Genomic DNA, 13,262 nt, shown 5'->3' on the forward strand with positions numbered 1-13,262 from the left:
GAGCTGATGCATATAATGTCAGGATAGAAAACGCAGCAACCCTGGGAGATCCAGAGAGAGGAGGACAGTCGCTGAGAGTGTCTGCTTTTAAGTACCTCAATCATGCACCTGTCACTCTGTTTCCTCATGTAGACATCAGTGTTTACCAAAATGAGGGCTGACAGAAGACATCAGTGCTGGTTTGTGTGCAAACAGCTTGTGTGGATGGCTTCATGGAGCCAGCCTCGTCTCGCGCACTGGTGCTTTTTTTTTTTTTAAGTCTATGTGAGCTTCCATGGAAGATTGTTTGAAGCTGGAGAACATTGCACTTGTCAGAAGACAGGAATTTTATACCAGTTTGCTGACACAACATGTGTACACAACATTGTGCATGTAGGCTAAAATGTATAACAATGCCCCTACCATTCCTTCATGGCAGGCTAATTGTCATTATTATCCCTGACCAGTTATGAAACATATTAAGTAACTCGGCAAGTCAAAATAACCCTGAATACATTTGCAATGGAACCCCCATTTCTGAAAGCTCAACAATTGCAGCATCATGCATCCCAAGTCACCCGAAAGAAGTCTGAAAGCAGGTTTCAGGCAAGGCTGGTTCCAATTCAACTGTGATAAATGGGCAGATAAGACAATCAGTGCGCACTGTGACATAGTGCAGTGTTAGCTGTCAGACCAGCACTCTGCTGGGGAGTTCAGGTGCACCGACGATCCTGCAGTCAAGGAAGGGGGGAAAAGCACAAGGTGGTGTCTGCTAGCCTTTGTGTATAAATACCAAAACTACAGTATTAAAGACGACTATGAGTTTGAGCTCAATTTCTTTGTCCACACTACTGTCAACTATGTGTATCCTACTGAGGCCTGTAAACATGAAGAATGACCTTTTTGGAAAATTAAAGCCAGCCTGCATTAAGGACTTGGATCAGCTGATGCAGGAAATCAGCTTCCTCAAGCCAGGATGGTGAATGAGTCTGCAGTAGAGAAACTTGTACCTGTGTCAGTTGGTGAGTTGGCCAGATACCTACATACCATTTGGCAGTTGCTGATAAATGTAAACTGTGTGCTTGGCTGACTGTGTATGAAAGGAGAAGGCTGTTTGAATCATTTGTGTCGTATTGTTGTGGGAAATGTGTACATGTGTGCATGATTCACTGTCTCCAAAGGGTGCCAAGTCACAACAGGGGAGGGCCCACATTGCACTTCTCCCATCTCCAGGATACAATAATGAGTCTAATTGTGTGTCGCTCAATTGTACAAATCATCAGGCCGTTATTGCTTCGCTTTGGAGCTCATTCTCGGCTTCGGAACCGGTGCTGCTCTGCACGCGAAGCTCCCACCAAGGCCAAACCAAAACACCTTGCTCCCCCACAACATGAAGAGCACACAACACTCTCTAGACCAAAATATGTCAGTGTAGATGACGTCATGGTTATAAGGATCCTGCTTTTACTGATCTACTGATCACAGTTGTGTCATTTACAGTAACTACTGGTGCTCTTGAATGAACAAAAATTGAAAATATATATATTTCTGTGCAATTAACTAAAACATTTTGCATTTATGCAGGATCAAAGGAACACAGAATAGCCTTGTAGCAACTTTATGGGATATTTTATGTAAAATTGAACATTTTGGGCAGCATTGAAGAGCAAAAAGTCGATGATCATCTTTTAGCAGCAGTCACAGTAGAATTCTGTGCCTGAAGAGCGTTCAGATTTTTGTGGAGTTGTGAAAGCTGGGGCAAAGAGAGGCATGGTCTGAGTGGAGATGTTGATATGGCAATACTGCCACCTAGAGGGATGGAGAGGAATGACCCAAGAGCACAAGACTGTTACTAAAACCCCATTTAGTTACAGTTGATGACAAAGGCCAGTACTAAATACACAACCAGCTTCTGTTGCACAGTGTAAATGCAATATAGCCAACATGAATTTGAGGCTTTATATATGAACGTGTGCATTTGTGTGCACCGGCATGTGCTCATCTCTCTGTTGTGGTTGTCAAAAGGATAGAAAAAAGGCAATTCTGGCAACATTATGGTTACATCAGGTGGGTCATCTACTGAATCTCATTTCTATTGAATCCCATCTGTCCTGCAGAAGTAACTCGGCACATGCTGACCTGCTCCCATTTGCCGTCACAGAGACAGAGATGCGGGACACGACTATAAAGTAAAGATGAGGCAGAGGAGGAGAGATGGCTCACCTGTGAACCAGGAATGCCCTGTTCAGGTGGGACCTGTTTTGACCTGTTGCCACAGGGACCTTAATGTAAGAGGTGATGGGGGGGGGAGTGGCCATCTGGTCTGTGTGTCTGTGAGTGTATGTGTGTTTGGCTCTGTTTATGTGTCCAAAATGGATTTAATATGCCAACAGCTGTTACAATAAACAACATAAAAGGATAATGAAGAATCAAAAATATTTTATGATGTGAAAATTTGCTCTCTTGAGATATGACGCAAAATATACATCTAATCACAAAATCTCCATTTGATGCATCCGTTGTATTCACTATGTGTTTTTCATGTGTGTGACTCTCTTGATATCAGTGCAGACTATGTGTAAGATTTGTTTTATAATATATTGAGGCTGTGGGTTGAATTTAAAATGCAAACTGTTTAAACACAAATTACCGTACCAACATACCAAATCTATGAAGTGTATCTGTAGGTACAATGTGTCACAGTAAATATGATGTAGCTATTTAATCTCTGTGTCATTTTAGCTAATATAGACACTTACAGTATTTGTGTGTATGTGTGTGTCCATAGCCATTGACCTACTGGTGATTTTTAAAAAAAAATTAGAACTAGGCGTAGTTTTTATTTCCTGTATACATTTTTACTTTATCGACTTCCTTTAGCATATAAAAACAACAACAACAACAAAAAAAAATGAAATCCTCTGACAATGACAATAATGTGATCTTCTATATTTTACAGTCAAAGGTCAGGTGCTTCCACGATTGTAACAATAACAGTCAAAACAAAATCACACACACTAATCGGAACAATAACATGCACCGACTCAGACAGGGAATGACCTTTGTTGTTTGTACGGAAGAGCTGGTTGTCAGAGAACCCACGCTCATGCACATGCAAACACACACACACAAGCATGCACGAACATATACGGACACACACTTACCTCTTGAGAGTATCTGAAAAATCTAATTGGGATATAAATTGGTTCGAGGCCTGGGGGCCTTGTTTGGCTATGCGGCTTGTCTGTCTCTTGTTTCTTTCTCTCTAAGGTCATTTAGAAAGTGCTTGTTTAGGGATGAGTGATTAGCAGAGATGTCCAGGGGCTTCCGACTCATCTGAGGCTTCCTGGAAAGGCGGGACAGACCTGCTAGAGTGACATGGCTGAACCGCAGAGGCTCCGGGGCTTTACTGTCCAATACAGAGAGGATTGTGAATCAGTGGAACGGAGGCTTTTTGTGTTTGAACGGCATGTGTGAAATTACATGAGTTCTGGAAGATCTCGAGTGACGGTATTTCAGCGGTGTTACACTCTCTGACCCAAACCCATTAATACCAAGAGACAACACGTTACCACATTTAAATGAGGGATTGAACGCTCTTATTTATGCACGCACGGGATAACACACGCACCCAAACAGACAAGCATTCAATGTAACAAAGTCCTCTGTTGAACCTGACATCCAATTTAACAAACACCAGTTTAAAGTCCTGTTGACAAGAAGCAGGAAGCGAGAAGAGAAAGAGGATATGACATGAGGAGAAATCGGCTCCTTCTGTTCCTTGTCACTCCAGATTATTGAAGACTTACCCAACATGCACCTGGGGGAATCAGTGTCTGTCCACCCGAGTGTCTCTGTCTCATGTTGCTCTGCCTCCTTCTAACACAGACACACACAAACACACACGCACACGCACACGCACACACACACATGCGCTCTCTTCTTCTTTCCTTTCTCCTTCCTTTCATCCTAATCAAATGTGCACTTACTGTACTCTCTCATTTGCATTTCTTAGATTTTTTCTTGGTTTTTTTTTTGTTGTATTATTTAAATTTTTATTTTTTATTTTTTTGTCCAGGTCTTGGTGCAGCGTGGGCATGTATGTCAGCCTGTGTATGTTTATACATATGTGTACATGTGTGAGCAGATGTTTGCTCGAGGCGGTCTCGCATGTTCGTCCCTGATAGCTCAATAGAAATGTGGGACAAACTTGAAATCACAAAAGAACTTTGCATCAAGATGTATTTAGCACACATCCTGAATAACTAATAGGACCACGATCAGTTCATCTCTATCAAATCATATTGTCCACATTTTTTGGGGAGCTGACTATTCATTACATGACAATTTATTATAATTTGCATTATTTCTACGTGTTCAAGGAGGAGGAAAAATACATCTGTTAATAGCGCGAATCCCTTGATAATGTCCATGCAGAATAGGCTCTCTGCCCTCCATCTGATATTAATAGGTCTTAGAAACACAGCTATAGTTATTACAGTTATTTATACGTTTTACTTCACAAAGCCGGCATACCTCAGTGAGCACCAAATATATTTTCTCAAACTCTTTTAATGGTAATTTAATGAACCGTGACCTTTAGATGACAATTAATGCCAAATGTATTTCCACAATGTTCATTTATTACTGGCTAATTTTACCTTGCCTGCATTTTTCCCTGTGCAGATATTCATGCAAGTCTTGTTTAAATGAGCTCTTCATCATTAGTTAGCCTCACCAGGACAAAGACTTTCCCTGTCCACTTCCTGGAGCTGTATTAGGAAAATCCAGCTATCAATTCCTAATGAATATGTTTATGAAAAGCAGAGGCTGATATATTAGCTGCCCTTTCATCATGAGGGATTTTGATAAAGATGACAGATAGGTGCGTTCATTATTGGGGTGCAAATATATTTAAAACCAGACATTGAGATGTGCGCCACAAAGCTTATTAAATGTCACTCTATTGATTGTTTTATTGACAGGATTGATCCGGAATGAATCACGCTCATGAAGTGCTTTAAGCCTTATCATAAGTCTGGAACTTTTTTTTTTTTTTTTTTTTTGATCAAGTGAGACAGTCATCACAAGATCTCAGAAATATCTAGTTTCCTCTTGTTCCTTTTTTCTCCCCCCCAACCCCTTCTCACTATGTTTCCAGTCTATCATACATCCCCCCCTCACTGGGATCAGTGGGGCCATCACGCGCGCACCTTTGATGTCTCCCAGAGTTAAGCTGGTTTTGAAGTCAGATTAGTGAATTGTAAACACCCTTTTAGACCTTCAGACTCTCAGCAGAATGAGAGCGAGAGAGAGAGAGGGAGAGAAAGTGAAAGAGTTTTGGGATTAACCCATACACCACAGCTCAAAGGTTAGCCGATCTAAAACCACGCTCCATATTGCCACGTGCAAAAAAAAAAAACATAAATTGAGGTGTTCAGCTCATTTATCATCTGCTTTTCTCTCTTGTCTCACCCTCTTTCATTTTATTTGGGGTTTGGGGTGTGTGTGGGGAGGGAGGTTGCGGGAAAGGCTGGATTGAAGCAGACAGTAGATATGTGTGGGAGCAAGAGTGCATTCTCTATACACACACACACTCACATATGTACACGCACACACACACACACACACACACACACACACACACACACACACACACACACACACATATGCACACGTGTACGGAGAGAGGGCAGTGTTTTTCAGACGAGAAGCCCGTCTGTCTCTTTCACATTCCATTAGTTCCTGGAGCTACATCAGAGGGCAGAGAGAGCACACAGACATTCCTGCAAGACGCAGATGTCAGGATCAAAAGTCAGACTGACTCCTGTACGCAGCAGGGGAGAAAGACAGAGAGGAAGAAAAGAGAGGGAGAGAGCAAAGGAAGAGAAAGAATTATTTCTGGCTATGGCGAGAAAGCGCGGCTGCATCTTTTTGAACATCCCTGTGTGTTGAAACCCAGAAAGCATTATTCCCTGCTTCAACAAATTCTCCAATTTTCTGCAAAACAAAGGCCTTATCCGCTGCCGTGTGTTTTCATCTACACCTGTAATGCTTTGTGTATTTACTGTTCTCAGGGCTATTGTTGCTATTGTTACTTACTGCTCTCTCGCTGCCAGGCTGATGGGAAACCATGCACCATGCTGCCTACATCTTGTGCCTTGTTTCAGTTATTAAAAGGCACGGGACCAGATGGTGTGTGTGTGTGTGTGTGTGTGTGTGTGTGTGTGTGTGTGTGTCTGCGTCTGCGTGTGCGTGCATGTGTGTCTGTGAATGTGTGTGTGAGTGTGTGTCTCCAGGTCTACACTTTGGCTCCAGGCTCTTCCAGAACTGGCACAAGCCCAACTGGGTCATCCATGCAAAGACTCTCTCTCCCTCTCTCTCCTCCTCACCAAGAGCGCATCTGTGTAGGCCTTTACATGGGGAATGTGTGGGTGTGTGTGTGTGTGTGTGTGTGTGTGTGTGTGCGCTTCTAGTGAAGATACAGTATGTGTTATGGAAAGGATGGAGGGCGAGGGTGGGGGTGCAGGGGAAAATTATGACTGCTTCTTAACAAAACATAAATTCTGTTCTACATATGTCCATGTCTTCCTCTTGGGTCTTTCGGTCTCTGTTTATTTTCCATCTCATTTGTTTGTTCTTGTTGTTTTTTTAAATCTCTTCCTTCCTCTCATCTCTAGCCAGCAGAGAAGCCAGGTGAGCATTCAGTCAAGGTGCTCAGGGAGTTGCATTTTTTTTCCACTTTTTTTTGTTGCAATTTTCACAAGATAACTATAGGAAGAGGGAGAGACGGGAGGAAAGATACAAAACAGTGTGGGACTGTTGGAAAAAGGGAAGCAAGAGGGAGTCAAAGTGGGTAACAGGGAGCTGCAGACATATGTGCAGGGACACTGAAGTAAATGGCAGAGGATGGGAGGGTAAACACTTTCAACATGGGCTGAGAAAAAGATAGGAAGACAGAAGGAGTTAAGAAGAGCCATGGGCCTAGTAGAGCTGTCAAGACGGCCGGGGAGCTGTGAGACTACAGACTGTCAGGAAACATCGTGTCCCTCCAAGAACAACCAGAACTTGTCTGAGCTCACAGCGTGGTTCTGATTTTACAGATATGTCTTTAAGTAGACAACCACTATTTTTTAATATGTGCTCAGAGATCCCGCTCAAATATTTACATGTCACTGTTACACTGAGTGGACTTGAGATGAGGCATCAGAGTTTTAGGATTCTGCTCAGAGCTCTGCCGCAGATCCTTCATCTATCATATTGTGTGTATTTCAGTTATGAAGCAAAAATTGAGATTTGGCAAGAGGGAGGTTGTCTTGGTTTGCCTCGAGCTTTGCTTTCACTCTGTTTAACCTCCCCAAAATGGAAGAAATATGACTTTTATGTATATTTTTCATTCTGATCATTCTGATTCTCCATGATTCCCCTCACTTCTTCACCTCCCACGCTACAATGTATATAAACTGTAAATATATTTTGTGTATAAGGGACCCCTTGTGCTTGATTCCTGCCTATTCTCCCACCTGTCTCGCTGCTAATCTCGCCCTTCACCACCTGCCTCTCAGCTTGCAGAGGCAGAGGGCACTGATTACATTAGTCCTCAGAGGGCTGCCCCGATCAATACAGAGTCGCTGTTCAATCCAGTGCAATCACAGCTGCTTGCTAATGAGAGGGTGAAAAGTACAGAGGAAAAGAAAGACAAGAAAACTGATAGAGATTTGTTCAGTGTCTTTTCATCAAAGTGGAATTGTATTATAGATTTGTCTTTTGAGGATTACAGGTACCGAGAACTCCAGTTTTCCTTGATCAATACTGCATCAGGTCTTTTACTGTAACAAGACTGTGCCAATCTCTCTCCTTCCTTTCATCAGATTCCTTTCATATGAAGTGCCTGTCATCCAATCTGTCTCTCTCCGACTATCCCATTGTCTATCAGGGGCTCTCTCTTCTTTTTTTTTTTTTTTGGCTCCCTCTTTCTCTCTCTCGCACATCGCTGTTTAATGATGGTAATTTTCCACCCAGGTCCGAGTGTGAGCTGATGTGGTGAGGCTCTTGGCCCCCCGCTGTTCCTGATGAGGCATGATGGGAAATTACCCAGAGCTCTCTGTTGTCAGATTGTAACTCACTGTTTGGTTGTAATAAGCAGGCAAACCCCTGCATGTGTGTTCACACACACACATACGCAGACACCTCTGATTGTGTGCATTAATTACACTGTGTGAGATCACCACAGTGACCACAGCTGTGTGGGCCACGCCTTGCTTTCCGGGTCACTTGGGTCATCAACTCTGTACAACCGCTACAGCACTGTCACTGTCAGACACAACGGCACATAATGAGAGTTCTCCTCGCTGTGCTTGCTGTTCAGTTACCACTGAAACACTCTGCTCCATCCATCCATCACTTCCTTTATTTCACTTTCCCACTCCGTCCTGTCGTTCCCCTCAACATTTCTAGGTTGTCGATGCTGCTACTGTGTGTGTGTGTGTGTGTGTGTGTGTGTGTGTGTGTGTGTGTCTGGCTGCCTGCAGTTTACTGACTGACATGAGGGAGGTGCAGGCCTCACTGGGGCACCACCGCTGGGTGAGTGGATGGTGGTGGAGAGAGTGGAGGGGGGCAGCTGCCCCTGTCACTGTGGTGTGTCACCTCTGCAGCAGCGCTGTCACCAACAAATGGAGCTTTAGTGGAACCCTGTAAAGAGAGTCCTGCTGAGGTACTGTTTGAATCAGCTTGGGGCCAGTGGGGGACTGCAGGTTCTGTTTGATCAACATCAGCGGATGTTGGGAGGATGTCCACTGTCAGCTTAACTACAGATGACCATCCACAGTCAACACAGACAGTGGGTATTTATTAAGTGGCTGTATATGTGGACAAGGTTTAGGAGAACAGCATGTAAGCATGAGAACTCAAGACTGTGTAATCTCTGAGCTGGTCATCACCTTGTAGACCTGTGTCAAAGTTAGTAGTAGTTTGTGTCTGATGTGGCTAAAAAATAACTAGTTAAAAACAGTAAATGCAAATCTATTCCTTCTCTAGCATTTAGAAATTCAGCATTTATGAATGTCCAAATATTTTTTGCTTCATAAGTGTAACTGCTGGATGCCTCGGTGCACAGTAGATACAATACGTAAGTTGAACGTTGGACCACAACTGGCTTTCAGACAAGTGAAAATAAACGTGTTAACCCCAAAGCGCAACAAAACTAAACCTAAACTCTCTACAAACCTCTTCACAGTGAAGGTCAAACATCCAAGTGAAGTGACAAAACATATATGAAGATCAGACATCTTTTAAGTATTTCATGTTGCATCACTAACATTATGTACATTAGATGTACTCAACATGAATCAGTAATCTGTCAGTCTGGAACTAAAATATGTTATATACTAATAATGTGCTTACTCGTGAGTACAGAAAGTGCTTTAGAACATATTAGAAACAGTTCAAGATGGACTATATCAAGTCAGAATAATAAATGAACATGCATCTAAAATACAAGATACTTGAAAAAGCTATCAGCTCATGATGAAAATACATAAAACATATTAGATACACTTCAGTAAGTCCACTGACAAAGAAGAGCATGGGAATCGTTTTCCAAAATATGGATGAAGCTATGAGGATAAATTGTGTGACACAGATAAAGAGATAAGCGGACAAGCAGAAAGGATGCTCAATAAATAATCCCAGTGTGTAGCTAGATTATTTAGCATATTGAATAAATGTTTATAATATTGTTCACTGTAAATTCAGTGATTTATGATTAAAGGATGATGTAATGATCTCCACCAGGTTACTCATTTTATTGTGAGGCCTCACTCTGATGCACAGTGGATCTCTACATCCCATCTTTAATGTATCTGTGATATCTGTATCATATTGAGGGCATAGTAATTACATTTCTCCCTGCAGCGCTGGTTGCCGTGCTCAGCGCCTCCCTGAATCACTGTGGAGATACCCTTCTAAGAGAAGCTTTAGCTAATGGATAACAGTCAGCACTACCACTATCATAGTGCCGCTGGCCGAATCTGGGCAAAATGGCAAGGCCCAACTAAACTGGTGTGACTGAAAACGGTCTCAGATAGGGCAAAATAAGTCCAGCTCATACACACACATACACACCAGCACACACGCCGACATACACACACACACACACACACGCACACCCAGGGGCCAGGAGCTGACAGTAAATAAAACCAGAGTCCCTCCTTAATTAGCTCTCTGCCTGAGGGTGAAAACACAGAGAGAAAGTGTGTCAGTCTCTCCCCTTGTTGGACACTAAGCTACCACCCAGTCCTCTGACCGTGGAAGCCAAGAAAAATGGCATTTCAGCACACTGATTTGTGTGCAGATGTAACTACGTGGCCTTTATTTACTTAAGTGTGAGGTGATTGTATTCTTCCTATTTGTTCATAGTGATTGTTTAACTGGCACTTGATACAAAGACTCCACGATAAACAAAGTCAGCCTTGTGCAGAGAAAGCGCAAACAGATAGTTAGACATGCTAATTAGCAGCAGAAACAAAGTGAATGTAAATTTAGGGCAGGAATGTCATGAGATATCTGAATTCACTGAGACGAAAACTGTAAAAGCTGATTAAATTTAACAATTACGATGTAATGTCAGTATTTACCTTTGTGGCTCAGTGATGTCTCAGCCTCCTCCTCAAACCTTCATTATGATTAAAAAACAAAAGCCCTCAACTCAGCAGCTGTACATGAGTTAGTGACCCTCGACCACATCTTTAATAGGAAGCATGAAAATAATCATTTTTAATTATATGTCTTTTTTATTTTGTTACATTTCACGTGATTTTACTGGATGTTTATTATCAAAACAGAGTACATCAAATTATGTAAACCTGGAAAAATAATTCATATGCTTTAAATAATTAGTGCAGCCTATGTAAAATGTTGTCTTGGATACAGCTGGTTTGAGTGAAAGTCAATCAGCTGATGACAAGAAACTGAGATGGCAGTGCACTACTGACCCCTGCTGGTGAGATGTTTCCCAGAGGAAACAAGTCCAGTGAACAATGTAGTCTAGTATATGTATTTTAATTTCTTAAAAATCACTTGCTTTCTACTCTGTGATTTTTTTAAGGCCTTACCTACACTTTATGTAATCTAAATAAGTGGTATTATGTTCATGTAATATGCAGTACATGAGATACAGTTACAGCACACATTCATCCAGTCTGTCTTGTTATACGGCTGAAAGCTTGAAATTTAATAGCTATTTTGCAACTCTTGCCTCATACAAGCCATTTATTTTCATTCAATTAATTCAAAAAACATGGAGAGAAATGCAATGCAGTGACATGCAGCAAAGATCAATTAAGCCAAATGTGTATGTATCTGAACCACAAGGTCATTAGGAATTGAATGTATTTCTGCGGCACAAGAAACATCAGAACAAATCTTTGCAGCACTTTGTTCCCATGCCCTCTCAGACAAAATGGTTATACCAGACAATTTTCCCTGCCCAACAGGCTTGTGTGTCACACCTGACTTAACAGTGGCAGGGATCTTTAAGAGCAACGGATTTACACCTCGTTGCCCATTTGATGTCACTAAGCCATGGGTCAGAGGGAGGAGGAGAGTGCTTGTAAGTAAGACCTCTGGGGGAGAGCAGCTTCAGGAGGTTAAGTAAATCTTGTAGTGGACAAAGGCTATCAGATGAGACACAGAGGGGGCTTGTTATGACTCAATTCATCATTCAGCAGTTGGGGAAAGGGGGATGAGGAGAGATGTTACCTGCTCGGGAAGGATGAAAAATCACTGTTGTGTATATACGTTTCAGAGTGCATCTCCTCCTCTGCCCACAGCTGAGTGTCTGAAATGGATTCTCGCAAGAGAAGGCCTGCAACTGTATGAGATCAGACAAGCACAGGACACACGTCATTAGCAGCGCATGGCAGTGGCCCCGGAGCCTGGCAATGAATGAACTATCAGTCGCCACTGTAAGGAAAGGCCCAATTAAGAACATTAATTATGCTTCCTTGGCACTAACTCTATCACTCTCTTTTTAGCCTGGAGAACATTGAAGTCTGAGGCCGTGGCTGCACGCTCCCTCTCGCGCTATAATCCAATCTAGTTGAGGAAGTTTGTCATGTTTGGCAGAACTGGACTTTCTGGGATGAGCTGGGATATCCAGATGGACAGAGTAACAGAGTCAAGCTCATCCACAGGGTAAGGATGTGTAGTCGCACAGAAAATGCGGTGTGATCTCAAAGACTAATTCTACAAGGTTCTCCTAATGCACTGTGAAAAACCTGTGAGGGAGGCAGATGCAACATGTTTCACATCAGCATGCCTCACAGCTCTTTGCTGACACAGAAAATGCTAAACTGATACAAGCTTAACGTCAGTTAGAATTTCTAAACACAATGAGGGCGCGGAAACCACGGAGAACGTGTGCAGCATTTCACTGTATATACTAACATTAATTAGGGAGTGAAATGTGCTTTTACTGTTCACATCCCCATACCGCCTGAGGCCTGCTGCCTTAATGTATGAAGGATTTTATTTGTGAGGGTTCGTTCTTCCTTCACACTCAGTTTCCCTGCTTCTCTGTTCACTAATTAGTAACATAATTAGGTTTTCTAACTGTCATAGATCAGCCTGAGTGTCTGCCACTTAAAGCTTCAGTCTTAAAACTGCATGAATCTTTGATGATTTTAGGGGATATATTTCTCAAAAAGTAGCTAATTGGAATAAAAACATTTGGGTTACAAAAATTATATCACTGCAAGAGAGCAAATTAAGGGCACTACATCAGTACAGAATCTAATGGTACAAGGTGGCTTGGTTTGTGTTTAAAAGTAGAAAAGTTCATGTATAACAGATTTGATATGAAGGAGAGCTCAAAATGTCATATAGTCTCTTTGCTGCGTGTGAAATGTTTATTTGAAGCCTTGGTAATTAAGGTGGTGCATCTAAATTAGAGTATCCCATAGAGAGCAAAAAAGAGTTTTGACTACTTCATCATTTCCTTCTCTTTGCTTTAAGCTGTGCTTGTCAGCAAATCAGGTGGGGTAATCGATGCAATGAATGAATGCATGAATGAACGACAGTTTGTTATCACTGCCTGTATTTCATGTATTTTCTGATTTCAGTGTTCCATTCAGCAGCAATGAATGTCTCAAATCTATTAAGATTCAGAGTAGAAACTAGCACCGGTATGACTCTACTGCTTTGGTCAGATGGTAACAATTTCTGATGATTGCAAATCCCTTTATTTTATCTGTCCAGACTGAAAAAAGTGTTGAAATTTAGGCTAA

The sequence above is a fragment of the Amphiprion ocellaris genome, chromosome 1, assembly GCF_022539595.1.
Source record: "Amphiprion ocellaris isolate individual 3 ecotype Okinawa chromosome 1, ASM2253959v1, whole genome shotgun sequence".
NCBI lineage: Eukaryota > Metazoa > Chordata > Actinopteri > Pomacentridae > Amphiprion > Amphiprion ocellaris.